The 13,666-nt window shown below is 47.7% G+C and overlaps 1 long non-coding RNA gene and 2 other non-coding genes across 3 annotated transcripts; 1 reads left to right on the top strand and 2 right to left on the bottom strand.

Moving 5' to 3' along the window:
• Positions 1–322: 322 nt before the first annotated feature.
• Positions 323–394, bottom strand: TRNAC-GCA (transfer RNA cysteine (anticodon GCA)). Its single transcript has one exon. It is a non-coding gene; the product is annotated as a tRNA-Cys (tRNA).
• A 5,575-nt stretch (positions 395–5,969) lies between these two features.
• TRNAC-GCA (transfer RNA cysteine (anticodon GCA)) lies at positions 5,970–6,041 on the bottom strand. Its single transcript has one exon. It is a non-coding gene; the product is annotated as a tRNA-Cys (tRNA).
• Positions 6,042–6,155: 114 nt separating this feature from the next.
• On the top strand, positions 6,156–10,401 carry LOC130852162 (uncharacterized). The gene is made up of 3 exons (XR_009053304.1): positions 6,156–6,302; positions 6,559–6,833; positions 10,223–10,401. It is a non-coding gene; the product is annotated as an uncharacterized LOC130852162 (long non-coding RNA).
• The last annotated feature ends 3,265 nt before the right edge of the window (positions 10,402–13,666 follow it).

Genomic DNA, 13,666 nt, shown 5'->3' with positions numbered 1-13,666 from the left:
AAGGAATGCACAGTCTCTCCCTGAATTTATTTATAAACACAAATGGTAGCATAACATACCTATGCTATGGTATGTTGCTTTTTTCATCTAATTTAATTTTGCATAATGGCATCGCTTACCTGGAAACCGGCCCCCGGTCCTATGAGCAATGCAGCCTAAAGTAAGGGGGTTGGATAATTCCCTGGATAATTCCAGGCAGTAATGAGGGAAAGTTCCCACATTATCATCCTTGCTAGTTACACAGGAGGGGATACATTACCAGGAGCCCCAGCAAAGGGAAATTTGCGATAATTCCTACTAAAGGGAAGTTTGGGATAATTATAGGGGGCACCCGGATTTGAACCAGGGACCTCTTGATCTGCAGTCAAATGCTCTACCCCTGAGCTATACCCCCTGCTGGGATAGTTACCATGTATCCTCAGAACTTCACACTTTGGTAGTCACACCAAAGACACCTGTGATAATTTTAAGACCTGAGTTTATTGAGCAGTTATAATGTGCTAGATAAACTGTTCTAAGATGTTCATATACTGTATATAGTTAAAAAAATTATTGTGAGGCTTCCTAGGTGGCGCAGTGGTTGAGAATCTGCCTGCCAACGCAGGGGACACAGGTTCGATCCCTGCTCCAGGAAGATCCCACATGCTGTGGAGCCACTAAATCCGTGCACCACAACTATTGAGCCTGCGCTTTAGAGCTCATGAACCACAACTATTGAGCCCATGTACTGCAGCTACTGAAGCCCACGCGCCTAGAGCCTGTGCTCCGCAACAAGAGAAGCCACGGCAATGAGGAGCCCGCGCATCACAATGAAGACGAGCCCCCACTCACCACAACTAAATAGAAAGCCCGCGCACAGCAAAAAAGACCCAACACAGCCCATAAAGTAATTAATTAATTAATTAATTAATTTAAAAAATTATTGTGGTAGTGCTGTCTCCACCACCACCCTTATCATGGGTGACAATGACACAAGGGATTGAAGCAACTTGTCCCAAATCACAAATCCTGTAAGTGACAGAATTAGAGTTAAAGGCCCACCACTTTATCCTGCCTCGACGCAGCTGCCCTTGAGGGTGGGTCTCAGGGCCTTGCTGCCTCAGAGCAAAGCCTTCTCCCTGCCCTGTGACCCCAGCAGTCCCTCTCCTCCACCTCCCTGCAAACCCTTCCCCTATTATAATGGGTTTTTTAGGGAGGGGGCCTAACCCAGTGCCTTGAGAGGCCCCACCACAGGCTTCTGGAGGTCAGATTGCTTAAACTGAGGTTTGCTAAGTTTCTGAATGAATTAGCTTTTGTATGAGTAATGCTTTCGCCCTGCACAGAATTGAAAATGTACAAAATAGCAACCAGAGAAAAATCAAGACTCCATTCCATCTCTGTTTCCCAGCCACTACGTTACCATTTTACGGGTTTCTTGTTGTGTGTTCACCTTTGAAAGGGAACATTTTCTCTCAGTGCCCCAGGGTTAACTTAATTTTAGTTTATTGTACTGCTTGTACTGCTTATACCTGTAAAGGAGTGTGTACACAAAACTAGATGTAAATGCTTCGTACTTGCAGTTTTATACACTATTAAGACAAAACAATTTCAGAAATCAATACAAACAAAATCACAAACCTAATAGCATTCAAGTTAATAGCAATTCAGATGAAATTGTTTTGCTAGAAGAGGCTCTTTGAAATGTGCTTGTGAAGCTGCTCATGCCTGGAGACCCAGCCGTCCCCCAACTCCTCTGCTAACTGCCTCTGCTAACACACCCAGTGATGGCCTCTCGTGGCCCAAATCCATCTCTCGTAGGCTGAAGTTGTTACCAGACTCAGGGTTGGTTGCTCGCTGCTCAAAAGTCAATAATTGAGAGATGAGTGGCAGTAGAAAGGAAAGATGCTTTAATCAGAAAAGCCAGCAATCTGGGGAGAAGGTGGACTCATGTCCAGAGACCAACTCCGAAGGCTCGGCTCAGCCATGACCGTTTTTAAAGGGAAAAATGGGGGACAAGAATCTCAGTGAATCATTGAGGCAGGAGGTTGGGTTCTGCATCCTTCTCCATGCTGTGCAGACTGGCTGACTCTCTCTCCAGAGAGTAGCCAGTGTGATCTGCCTGCAGGACTACTAGGGGGCTGTTGGGGGTGGGGAGCCAGTCATTTTTAACCACTTAATTCTTCATTCTTACTTCTTTTAATCCAGGAGAAGAATCGACAGGTGAGACGAGGCATGGCGTGTATTCAGGAGAGCAGAGTCAGGAGTAGGTTAAACTGCCTCATGATCTCATCCCTGTAATTAAGTTCTTTCAAGGCTGGAGGGGGACAGATGTGGACGAACAGGAATAGGGCAAAAGAGCTGCTTTCAAAGTCGACCTCTGTTCTTCTGTCATCCCAGTATTACAGCACAGCATGGTGACAACGTGATCATAAACCCAGGGACATGTCAGCACTGGGCTCTAGAGTATAAGATGGCCATGCAAACCAGCCATAGTGTGCCTATATCTAAACGGTTAAGATTGTTATTAAAGTATGAATAGAAACTTTTAAAGAGTCTTAGGCAAACTCAGGAACCACTGAGAAGCACTGATCTGTTGTTCCCCTTTCATGCACGGCCACGTTTGGGCTGCCTACAAGAGACCAGGCCTCAAAGATTTCGATTTCTGCTCCAGAATCTAAACCTCAGGACTCCCCAGGAGCATGGCCGTCCTCCCCTCACTTTCTCCTCCCTGCTGTCCAAAATCTCCACCAGCCAGCGAGAGGAGCCTTTCTAAGGAACACCCATCCCAGGGAATACAGGTTGGAAAGCTGAGGAACTAAAGTCTCGTTAGGTAGGGCCCCATAAGTCTGTCCCTGGGGACAGTCCTGCTCTCAGGTCTGTTGTCCCAGCATCCAGCTCATGGAATCAAAGTGAAGCTCTGAAAGTTCATTTTCTCCAGGGTGAAATACCTGATTTATTGTGAAGGCTGTTATAAACTCCATTTAGGAATTCAATAGAAGTTAGAACTCTTTGTTTTTGCAATAATTATACAAGAATGCAATTTTTGGAGCACAGCATTGTAATATAAACAGTGTTCTTAGGAAGGAAACCGCCAGTAAGTTCTAAGCAAATTAAGCAGAAATGTCATTGGCACTGTGGTGCACATGTAATTCACAAGTGCATCCAAACAGGCTGTGACATTCTACCAATTCATATAAAAGCTGAATTTTTTTTTTAAATAAATTTATTTATTTATTTATTTACTGGCTGTGTTGCATCTTCGTTGCTGGGCACGGGCTTTCTCTAGGTGCGGAGAGCGGGACTACTCTGTTGCAGTGCACAGGCTTCTCATTTTGCTGAGCACAGGCGCAGGCTTCAGTAGTTGTGGCACATGGGCTCAATAGTTGTGGCTCACAGGCTCTAGAGAGCAGACTCAACAGTTGTGGCGTGTGGGCTTAGAAGCTCCGAGACATGTGGGATCTTCTTGGAGAGGGCTTGAACCTATGTCCCCTGCAGTGGCAGGTAGATTCTTAACCACTGCACCACTAGGGAAGCCCTGAATTGGTTTTTGAAAAAGTTTTTTAAAAACGAATTTATTTGGGGCGGGGGGGGGGGGGACTCGAGGTGGGGGGTCAAGGAAGGGAGGGAATACGGGGATATGTGTATAAAAACAGTTGATTGAACTTGGTGTACCCCCCAAAAAATAATAAATAAATAAATAAAATTTTTAAAAAAAGATATATATATATTTAAATATAAAAACAACAACAACAACAAAACTAATTTATTTTTGCGACACAACAGATTTAATACAAGGAAATATTTCATGATGGCAGTATGTATATGAAAGTACAAATAGCTACTGAGTAGAACTATTTTGTAGGTATGCCAATGTAATCAGTTTCTTAGACACATCTGGCCCCAATACCACTAAGATTTTAGAAATGTTTGAGCCTTTGAAGAACTACTTTGTGAATTAACCTAAGTGTCCTGCAATGGTATTGGTATTAAACTTTTTTTTGTAAAAACGCGCACCAAAAATTGTTGTTGTGTTTTGCACAAACCTGTTGGAAATCTTTAATCAAAGTTTTCAACAAATGGTGTGCCCCAAAATTTCAGCTTTTGAAAGCTTTAGAGAGTTGCAATGCATGAAAACAAAATTTGCAAAGAGGAAGATATTGAAATGTATTCCTGCAAAAACAAGAGAGAAACTGAACAAATTAAACAATGAAAGTTCACGTGGTGTACAAGATTTAACTCTGAATTTCTAAAATTGCCTTTGCAATATCTTTAAGGAATCTTTGGCTGAAGCTTCTCATTTAAATTGGATAATTCACATGCTGTACCTGAAGGAAATGAAATTTGCAAAGCTTATGATTTTGCAGCATCTAAATTTGGTGAAATATTCAAAAGAATTATACTCATTTCAAGAGCTTTGTCTTATAAATATTTTTGTGGAAGAAACGTACTTTGCATGGAAGCAAAAAGACAATACCGGTGAAAATTCTGGGGCTAAAATGTTTATATGTTGCAATACAAAAAACCAAAAACAAATGAACAAACCAAAAAAAAACAAACAAAAAAAAACCCACAACTAAGAATACTTTTTTAAGAGCTTTTTAATTTCCTGACCAGGGATTAAACCTATGCTTCACTACAGTGGAAGCACAGAGTCCTGACCACTGGACCACCAGGGAAGTCCCTGAGAGTGCTTTTCAACTGGCGTACTTTAAGCTTACCAGTTACTTCAGCACCTACATCAGAAGTATTTTCATCAAACGTATTTTGGTCTACAGAAAAAAGTCAATTGAAAGTGGCTGTCCAGGGGCCTGGAAATCTGTGAGTTTCCTCCGCCTCCCCAGAGCCATCCACGGACCCCGGTCTTGTCCTGTCCTATGTGGAGCATCCCTCCCTACTCCTGGCTAACACTCCTTGTGCTGGTGAGGAAGGTGGGGTGATGGCAGAGCTGGGACCAGAACCCCGACTTCCGACTCCTCCCTGGGGCTCTTTCCATCCACCACACTCTGGGGAGCAAGAGGAGCCTCCTGGGACCCTGACCAGGATGCCCCCCCCCCCCCCAAATTTCCTTGAAAACTGCAAGAAGCCAGTGAGGCTTCCCACACTGCAGAGCTCTCCACCATTCACAGGTGGCTGGCTCGGATGGGCAGGTGCCTTAAAACTGCAGCCAGATTGCAAAGCCTTAGTCCAAAAATCCCATAAAATGTAAGTATCTCATTTATAAATTTTTATATTGATCACATGTTGAAATGAAAATGTTTTGGATACACTGGGTTTAAAAATATGGAAATTGGTTTCACTGATGCCTTTTTACTTTATTAAAACATTTTTCCAGTTTTAATGAGATATAATTGACACATAATATTGTTTTAAAGGTGTACAACATAATGAGTTGATATATGTATCAAGAAATGATCGCTGCAATGAGTCTAGTTAACTTCCATCACCTCACATAGTGACATTTTCCCCCTTGTGATGAGAACTTTTAAGATCCACTCTCTTAGCAACTTCCAAATATACAAAAAAATATTGTGAACTATGGTCACCGTGCTGTACTGATATCACGTCCCAGGACTTATTTCTCATATAACTGGAAGTTTGTACCTTTTGACCCCCTTCACCCATCTCCCCCTTTTTACTTTAAATATGTAATGTGGCTGCTGGCAAATGTAAATTCAGATATATAGCTTGCATTCTGTTTCTGGGGGGTGTGCTGGTGTAGACCTTGGACTTGGCAAGACCAACCTGGCTAGTGGGGTGGAGGGGTTGCCTATGACCCCAGAATTGGGACAGTTGATGAAAATCCTGATCTTACATGCCTCCTATGAAGAGGAAGTAACGTGAACACACGAAGAAATCTCCCTCCAGATGGGAAAGAGTTGGTGGGTGTTGTTATCAGTGTGGAAGGGATGGTGGAACTACAGGGACCCAAGGAAGGAAGACTACCGTATCAGGCTCGCTTGAGTCTGAAAATTCCAAAACGGAACCCAGACAGGGGGCACCCGGATTTGAACCGGGGACCTCTTGATCTGCAGTCAAATGCTCTACCCCTGAGCTACACCCCCTGAGCTGACTTACATGTCTCAACTCATACCTTTATACTCCTTTAGCCACACCCAAGCCCTGCATACCACAGGCCCAGCCTCTGCCCTGGGCTCTAGACAGGCCTTCCTGCTCTGAACTCCAACCGATTTTCCTTCCCAGGTTCGGTGGGACAATTGACTTGGTCCCAGTCTTCTGCCCACAGCTGGAGATGACAGAGGTTCAGGGACCCCTCCTTACCTGGAGAAAACCCAGGCCGCCCGGAGACCTCTCACCACGCCAAGGTCCGTTCATCCTGCTCTACTTGCCCTTTTCGGTCCATCGGTCCCGTCGTCCTCCTCTTATTCGCCGCCCGTCTTTCTCTTTCCTCTCCCACCGCGCGGATGCCTCTCAGGGCTCTGCTCTCCTAACCGCCCAGACCTCGGCTGGTCCTGCAGCTACATCAAGCAGTCCCCTTTTCAGACTCCTTCCTTGAGAGGGAAAGGGAAGACCAGGCCTAGTAAATAAAAGATAAACCATTTATTTCCAAAAATGAAATAGGTGTCGGAAGCTAAGAAAACTACGAAAATAACAGGGGCGACACTGGAGGACTTTTCCCTTGTAAATATTAGAACATCTGAAACAGCGCAAGGACAGAACACCTGACCTCCAAACCCGGGAAAACACCAGAGTATATATACCAGCGTGATAAGAGACCCTCGCGAGTGCCTACTGAGCAGTGAGGACGTCCACAACAAGCCTCTGAGACCGGGCTGTGATCGGCAGCCCGGTTCCCCGGGTGCACAGCGGAGGAACCCGAGGAGCCGGGATGCGAAGTAAGCTGTCCAAGGAGACGAGATTAGTCAGCTGGGCTGCAAACTCAGGCCGCCTGGCGCTGGAGTCCACACGCTTCACCACGGCGATTTAGACGGGAAAGGAAAGGTTATATACATAAATCAAGGTGGGAGCGTTTAATTGGCCCATTGGGAAAAATAATTAAAGTAGCAACTAAACTTCTTTTCGTATATCAAAATACAGTCCAAGCGGATGACAGCACTGTGTATAACAAAACCAAACATAAAGTATAAGAGAATATAAGTGAATATCTAACTAATTTCTGAACAGCAGGGAAGGCATGGAAGAAATCCCAACAGAAAATATCAATAGTTTTGGCTACATAAATATTAAGAGCTTAGAATATGAACAAAATCAAAAAGCTAATAGCAAGTTGGGAAAGTATTTCCATCATTTATGACCAACAAAATATTACGAATAAATATCTTTAATATGTAAGGGGCCCACTCAGGCCATCAGAGATGTGCTCAATCTCAGTCAATCAGGGTAAATCTTAGTAAGACCAAAGAAATGCAAATTATAACATTTTTCATCTCTCAAATTAGGGAAAAATTAAAACAGTAATTACCATACTGGTACTGTAAACTGGGACTGTAAATTGGTACAATCTTTCTTGAGGGGAAGGGCAGTGAAAAACCAGAGATTAGTTAAAATAATTAATTCCCTTTGACTTGGTAGCAATTCCATTTCTAGGAATCCATCCTTAGAAAACGCCTGAAATATGAACCAATGTTGGCTCAAAGATATATGTCCTCTTAAGTGTTATTTTAAATATTTAAACAAATAGAAACTGACATGCCTAATACTAGAGAGGTAGTTAAGTGAAGTATGCCATGTCTCAGTGATCAAAAACTACTGGGACTCCCCTGCTGGTCCCCTGGTTAGGACTCCACCCTTCCACTGCAGGGGGGTGTGAGTCCGATCCCTGGTTGGGGAACCAAGATCCCGCAAGCTATTTAAATGTTTCATATAATTCACAAGAAAATGTGACATATACCTTAAGTCATGGTTCTCAATCCTGACCGTGCTAGAACCTCCTAAGGAGGCTTAAAAAGTTTTAAAAAACACTAATGCAGGGAGGTGGGGGCAGCTCAGTTGAGTGAGTGACAAGGACACTGGTATCTTTTAAAGCCAGAGGATTCTGTGTTAAATGACAGCATTATTTCAAATGTAAAAATAAATATTTTCAGTAATGTATTATTTTCATAAACTACTTAGAAATGCAAAAAAACCCCATCTTTTTAAGGACCTAGAAAAAGCACCTCTGAATCCAAATCGGGACCTCTTAATCTATAGTCAAATACCCTTCTTAGGCCACATCCCCAAAAGACCAGTCCCTTTTTGTGGGCCTCCTTCCCCTATTTCCCTGGCTTTTCAGGAAGCAGACCTGCCTGCTGGGATGCCCAAGTCATTGGACCTGCTGGCATCATTGTTTCTCTTGCCAATGCCTTTAAATGTGTATTGTTTGGGGCTTCCCTGGTGGTGCAGTGGTTAAGACTCTGCCTGCCAATGCAGGGGATGTGGGTTTGATTCCTTGCTAGGAAAGATCCCACATGCTGCAGAGCAATGAAGCCTGTGTGCCGCAACTACTGAGCCTGTGCTCTATTTACCTTCAAAATCAGAAAAAACAATAAATATTACAAACTTAAGCATATTCCCTTCTAGTAATTGCAAGCAACACCATTTACTATGATTTAGTTAATAAATAATTTCTTTAAGACAAAAAGAATCAATGGAATGCTAATTTGGGAAATATGCATTATAACTTACATATAACCCACTTAAGCTTTTATAAGGAATAATTATTTCCATTCTGCAGATGAGAACACAGCCTCAGAAAGTTTCTAAACACTAAATTTCATGACCTCTTGGTCCAAGCTCAGGGCTGTTAACAATACCACACTTCTCCCATCCTTTTGTGGTTAAGACTGGATAACTGAAAGAACATGAGGGTTGAATCACCCTCTGTAATCTCCTCTGGAGATCTGTAAGAGTTACCACCACATCTGCCATCTTGTCCCCCTCCAAGTTAGGCTGGGTATCAATTTAAGAAACTGATAATGGCTCCACTATGTTGCGTGTTTACTGCGTTGGAGGCACTGCACGTACCTCTTCTAGTCTGCTCTTTGAGGTAGGTACCATCATTCTCACCTATGAAGTAGCTCAGATTATCCCCATTTTGTAGAAGAAAAAACAGAGATTGGAGGGGTTAACTTTCATTCAGTCATTCAACAAACACTTAGGAAGCAGCCACTATGTTCCAGGTTCCATTCTGGCACTGAGGGTTCAGCAGTGAACAGTGCCTTCATAGAGCTTGTATTCCGAGAGGTTAGGGTGACAAATAGGAAGACAAACAAATGAACGAGACTGTCATAGATACTGAAAATACTGCAGGAAAATAAAGCAGGTGGATGTGATGGAAGATGATGGCAGTGGTGGGGAGGGGGGAGGAATGAGATGGGGTGGTCAGGGAAGTGACAATTGGAGCTGAAGTCTGAATGGTAACAGCCAGTGTGTAAAAATTTGGATGCAGAGCATTCCAGGCTGTGGGTAGAGACCGCCAAGGCCCTAAGGAGGGAGCTGGCTTGGCAGGATGGATGGGAGAGGGTAAGCTGTGCAAAGGGACAGCACAGGACAGAGATGTGAGCAGGGTCAGTGAGGTGGGGCAGGGGCAGCTTATAGAGGAGGGCCTTGAAAGTCATGGTCGGGAGGAAGGGTGGAGCCTGCACTGAACGCTGGTCTGTCACCTGCTGTATCCAGGGGCCACTGCCTTGGAGACCTCCCTGATGGGCCCTGCAGTGGGCTCGACACAGGGCCTGTCCCCTCTGGCCTGTGTTACTGAGACAGGCTTCCCGCATCAGTCTGTAAGTCTCTGTGGCCATGCATCTAGGCTTGTTATTGTTCAGCCAGGTGGCCTGGTTCCTGCCCTCACAGGGGTGACTTTCCCGCAGAGGAGGCACACATGAGACTGACACACTATGACTTAGGCTCTTCCTCAGATACCATTTGATGAGTGTCGTGAGCCCGTAAAACAGGGCTGGGTGACCCTCATCTGCGGGGTTCGTGAGAGCTTCTTGGAGGCAGTGACATTTCCACAACACTTTGCAGGAGGAGGGGACATGAGGTGGAGATGGGTGGCCCAGGAGGAGGGGTGGAGGCTGAGCCAGAAGAGTGGAGAGAAGGCCAGGACACTGGAGTCGGGGGAGACAGCCTCTTGTGGGTTGGACTGCGTCTCCTCAAATCCATGTCCTTTCAGAAACCTCAGATGTGGCACTCTTTGGAAGTGGGATCATTGCAGATAGTTAAATTAGGATGAGGTCTCACAGAATTAGGGTGAGGCCTTAATCTAATCTGGCTGTTGTCCTTATAGGAAGAGAAGAGACGCAGAGATAGACACAAGGAAACCACCACGTGAGGATGGAGGCAGACTTGGAGTGATGCGTCCACTAGCGAAGGGACACAAAGAACTGCCTGCCGTGAACTGAGGAGAGAGGCGTGGAACAGATTCTCCCTCAGAGCCTCCAATAAGAACCAATGCTAATGCCACCTTGATTTTGGACTTTTTAAAAACAAATCTATTTTATTTATTGGCTGTGTTGGGTCTCTGTTGCTGCACGTGGGCTTTCTCTAGCTGCAGTGAGTGGGGGCTACTCTTCGTTGTGGTGCGTTGGCTTCTCATTAAGATGGCTTCTCTTGTTGAGGAGCTCGGGCTCTACGCACCAGGGCTTCAGTAGCTGTGGCACACAGGCTTAGTTGCTCTGGGGCATGTGGGGTCTTCCTGGACCAGGGCTCGAACCCATGTCCCCTGCAATGGCAGGCAGATTCTTAATCACTGTGCCACCAGGGAAGTCCAATTTTGGACTTTTTTAACCAATAAATTTGTTGTGTGAAGCCAGGCAGCTTCTGGTACTCTATTACGCAGCCTTAGGAAACATACACTGCCCAAGATAGGGCTGGAGAGGCGGACAGAGCCTGGTGGGCCCTGATGGGATTTTGGATTTTAGCCCGAGAGCAAGAGGTGACCTGCATTTTCGAAGGATCCCTCTGGCTGCCAATGTTCTGGAAGCACTGACATCCACTGAGTCAGCCCCACTGTAAGACCCAGGGCGCTGTCACACGGACACTGCCCGCCTGGGCATCACTCACACAGTGCTGCTCCTTAAATGCCGGGTGCCTCTCAACCCCCAGCCCTCCCCACAAGAGGCCACCTTCCCAGTTCCCAGCCTGCCGGTACCCACCCCTACACCCCACAGAGAACGAGGTAAGCCGGTGGCCCTTCTGGAGCACGGTTTGCTAACAGGCATCAAAGGCCTTAAAAAAAAAAAAAAAGAGCCCATATCCTTTGACGGAGCAATTCCAACTCTTGGAAATAACCAGACGTGCTTGAAAATGTATCAAGACACAAACAAACAAGTCGAGCCCATCGTCAGGGCGCTTCCCAGGCCCGCCTCCGCGTGGTGTAAATACATCTGCCACTAGCTTAACCCACTGGAGCAGGAGAAAAGGGGGGGAAGCGAAGTGCCGCGCGGGAAAGGGTGTGCATCCCCAGGGCTCGGGTCAGTTCCAGGGGCCGCCCCCTCCTTCTCGGCCCCCGCGGCTCGCTGGGACTTCCTTTTTGCTCTTCCCGGAGCGGCCCTGGGCCTTCAGGGTGGGGCAGTGTCGGCGCGCCCGCCCTCCGCGGAGCCCCGAGGCCTCCCCCTGTCCCCACGGCTTCCCGCGCCGGGATCTGCACAAAGAACGCGCCCCGCGACGGGTCGGCGACGGGACCGGCCGGGCGCGCGAGAAAACGAGAACGACAAAGCGGCTTCGGCCCCAGGGGGCAGGCCTCAGGGCGCGCCACGACGGCGCGGGGCCGCCCGCTCGGGAGGAAGGCCGGGCGTGCCTCGCTGCGGCGCCCGCGCCGCAGACCCCGGGCTTCGGGCACAGCCCCTTCCTGGGCGCGCGACGGCCGCCCCGCGCCACCACCGAGAGGCCCCGCGTTCCTAGAGCGGCCGCGGGCGGCCAGGTGCGGCGCGGCGGCCTCCGGGCCTCCGGGCTCCGGCCGCCAGGGGGCAGCACGGCCCGGCCGCGGCCCCACGTGGCGCGGGCGCGCGAGCGAGGCCCAGGGCCCGGCGGGCGGCCAGCGCGCGCTCCGCGGGTTCGGCCTGTTGGGGAGCGGAGGCTCGGCCGAGGAATTAAAAAAAATGCAGCTCGCTATACATTAAACTTACAAAATGACATACATGTATTTAAAACGTAAATACATAAATCTATAGAAACCCAATTTTTTATTTAAAAAATAGTTTTTTTTTTTTATTAAGGCCTAACTCCATCATCCTGCAGCATCGCTTATGGGGCGCCTGGGAGACGGACGCTGTCTGTCGCCATTTCACAGGTGCTGACGTGGGGCCCAGATTTTTGAGGGAGTTGATGAAGTCTCAAGAAGAGATGGAGCTGGGGTTCGGCGAGGGAGGCTGAGGATGGGCAGGGCTGTCTCCCGGGAGCCGGGGCGGGCTCTGCGGGTCCCCAGTGAAGTCTTCAAGGGTTTGGGAGCCTGGGATTGAGAGAGGACTTTACCCAGGGGGTCCCGACGCCGCTATGTTGTGTTGTGTGCCGCCGCCGCTGTACATGGCAGGAAGGCACGGCAGAGCGAGGCCATTCAAAATGAGAGGAAGCCGAGTGTCGCTGCTGTCCTGTCCAAACAGAGGAGTGGCAATCTGACAGCTCAGCCAGCGGGAGAAGGGTGGGAGGGCTCCCTGGATGCCGCGGAGATGCCAGCTGCCCCATCCCCCTGCAGTCTAGCTCTGCTGCCTGTGCCCTTGGACCCCTTATCCAGGAGCTGGGTGACGAGCCTTCAAAGGGCAGGGCAGCCCAGAAGGATTTCTGTCATCACCCCAGCCACCCTGCGACTGTGGTTAAGAGGATCTGGCAGTGACCTGGGGACTCTACCTAATATTTGGGCTGAGATATCGGAGGGAATGATAAAATACATTTTCTATGTTATTTTTTAAAGGTTTGGATTAGCTTTATTGCGGAAAATTATCTGTATGCCAACTGGACAGAGAATAGAGGTATACTTGTTTCTCTTTCCTGCACATATTCACCTGTGTCTTATTCCCCTGTGCATTTAACAGCTGAAGGCCTCACCTGGGGCAGACCCGGGTACCAGGTGCTGGAGTAAGCACCGAGATACCCTGAAGCCTGCCCTTGAGAATGCCAAGCACACGTGCCACCTAGGGCCCATGGCCGTCACACACGGAGCCCAGGACAGCCAGGAGGAGGGAGACCCTCAAAGCCTCCCACAGTCAGGTTGTGTGGCTAAGGGTCTGGGGGCTGTAACGTGGCCCCATTGTCCCTTGCCTCCATAGTGTGTTTGCTGTAAAAATAGCTTCTGGTATCCTTGCAGCTTCTGACAGGGCTTTTCTGGACATCTGTGCTGCTATTTCCTTCTGCTTTCCAGGGATTCTTGGTGGGTGTCAGCTCGCTAGATTTCAAGGGTGAGGTTATAGGGACTCGCCATATAACCTGATATGAACATCTGCCTGGTATGGGGAGGTTATAGAGGATAGAGGTGCATGTATACCCTAGAAGGAAGATATAAACTTAAACCCTGTGCCCTATCGAAGTAAGCATGGAATGTGTCACTGGATAAATTAAATACACAGAGTTTGGATTGAGACTGGGAAACACTGAAACAAGGGAGAAGTAGGGTCCACAGGACTTGCCCCAGGCAGGGGGCAGTTTGAAGCAGTTTTCTCCCCAGAGACCCCTCAGGGCAGCCCCCAGAAGTCAGGGAGGGCTGAGCAGGTAGGTTTAGCAACTACCCCTCCCACTC

This window comes from Hippopotamus amphibius, chromosome 4 (genome assembly GCF_030028045.1).
Source record: "Hippopotamus amphibius kiboko isolate mHipAmp2 chromosome 4, mHipAmp2.hap2, whole genome shotgun sequence".
NCBI lineage: Eukaryota > Metazoa > Chordata > Mammalia > Artiodactyla > Hippopotamidae > Hippopotamus > Hippopotamus amphibius.
Note: the sequence above shows the minus strand (reverse complement) of the source record. Positions and strands in the feature narration are given on the sequence as shown.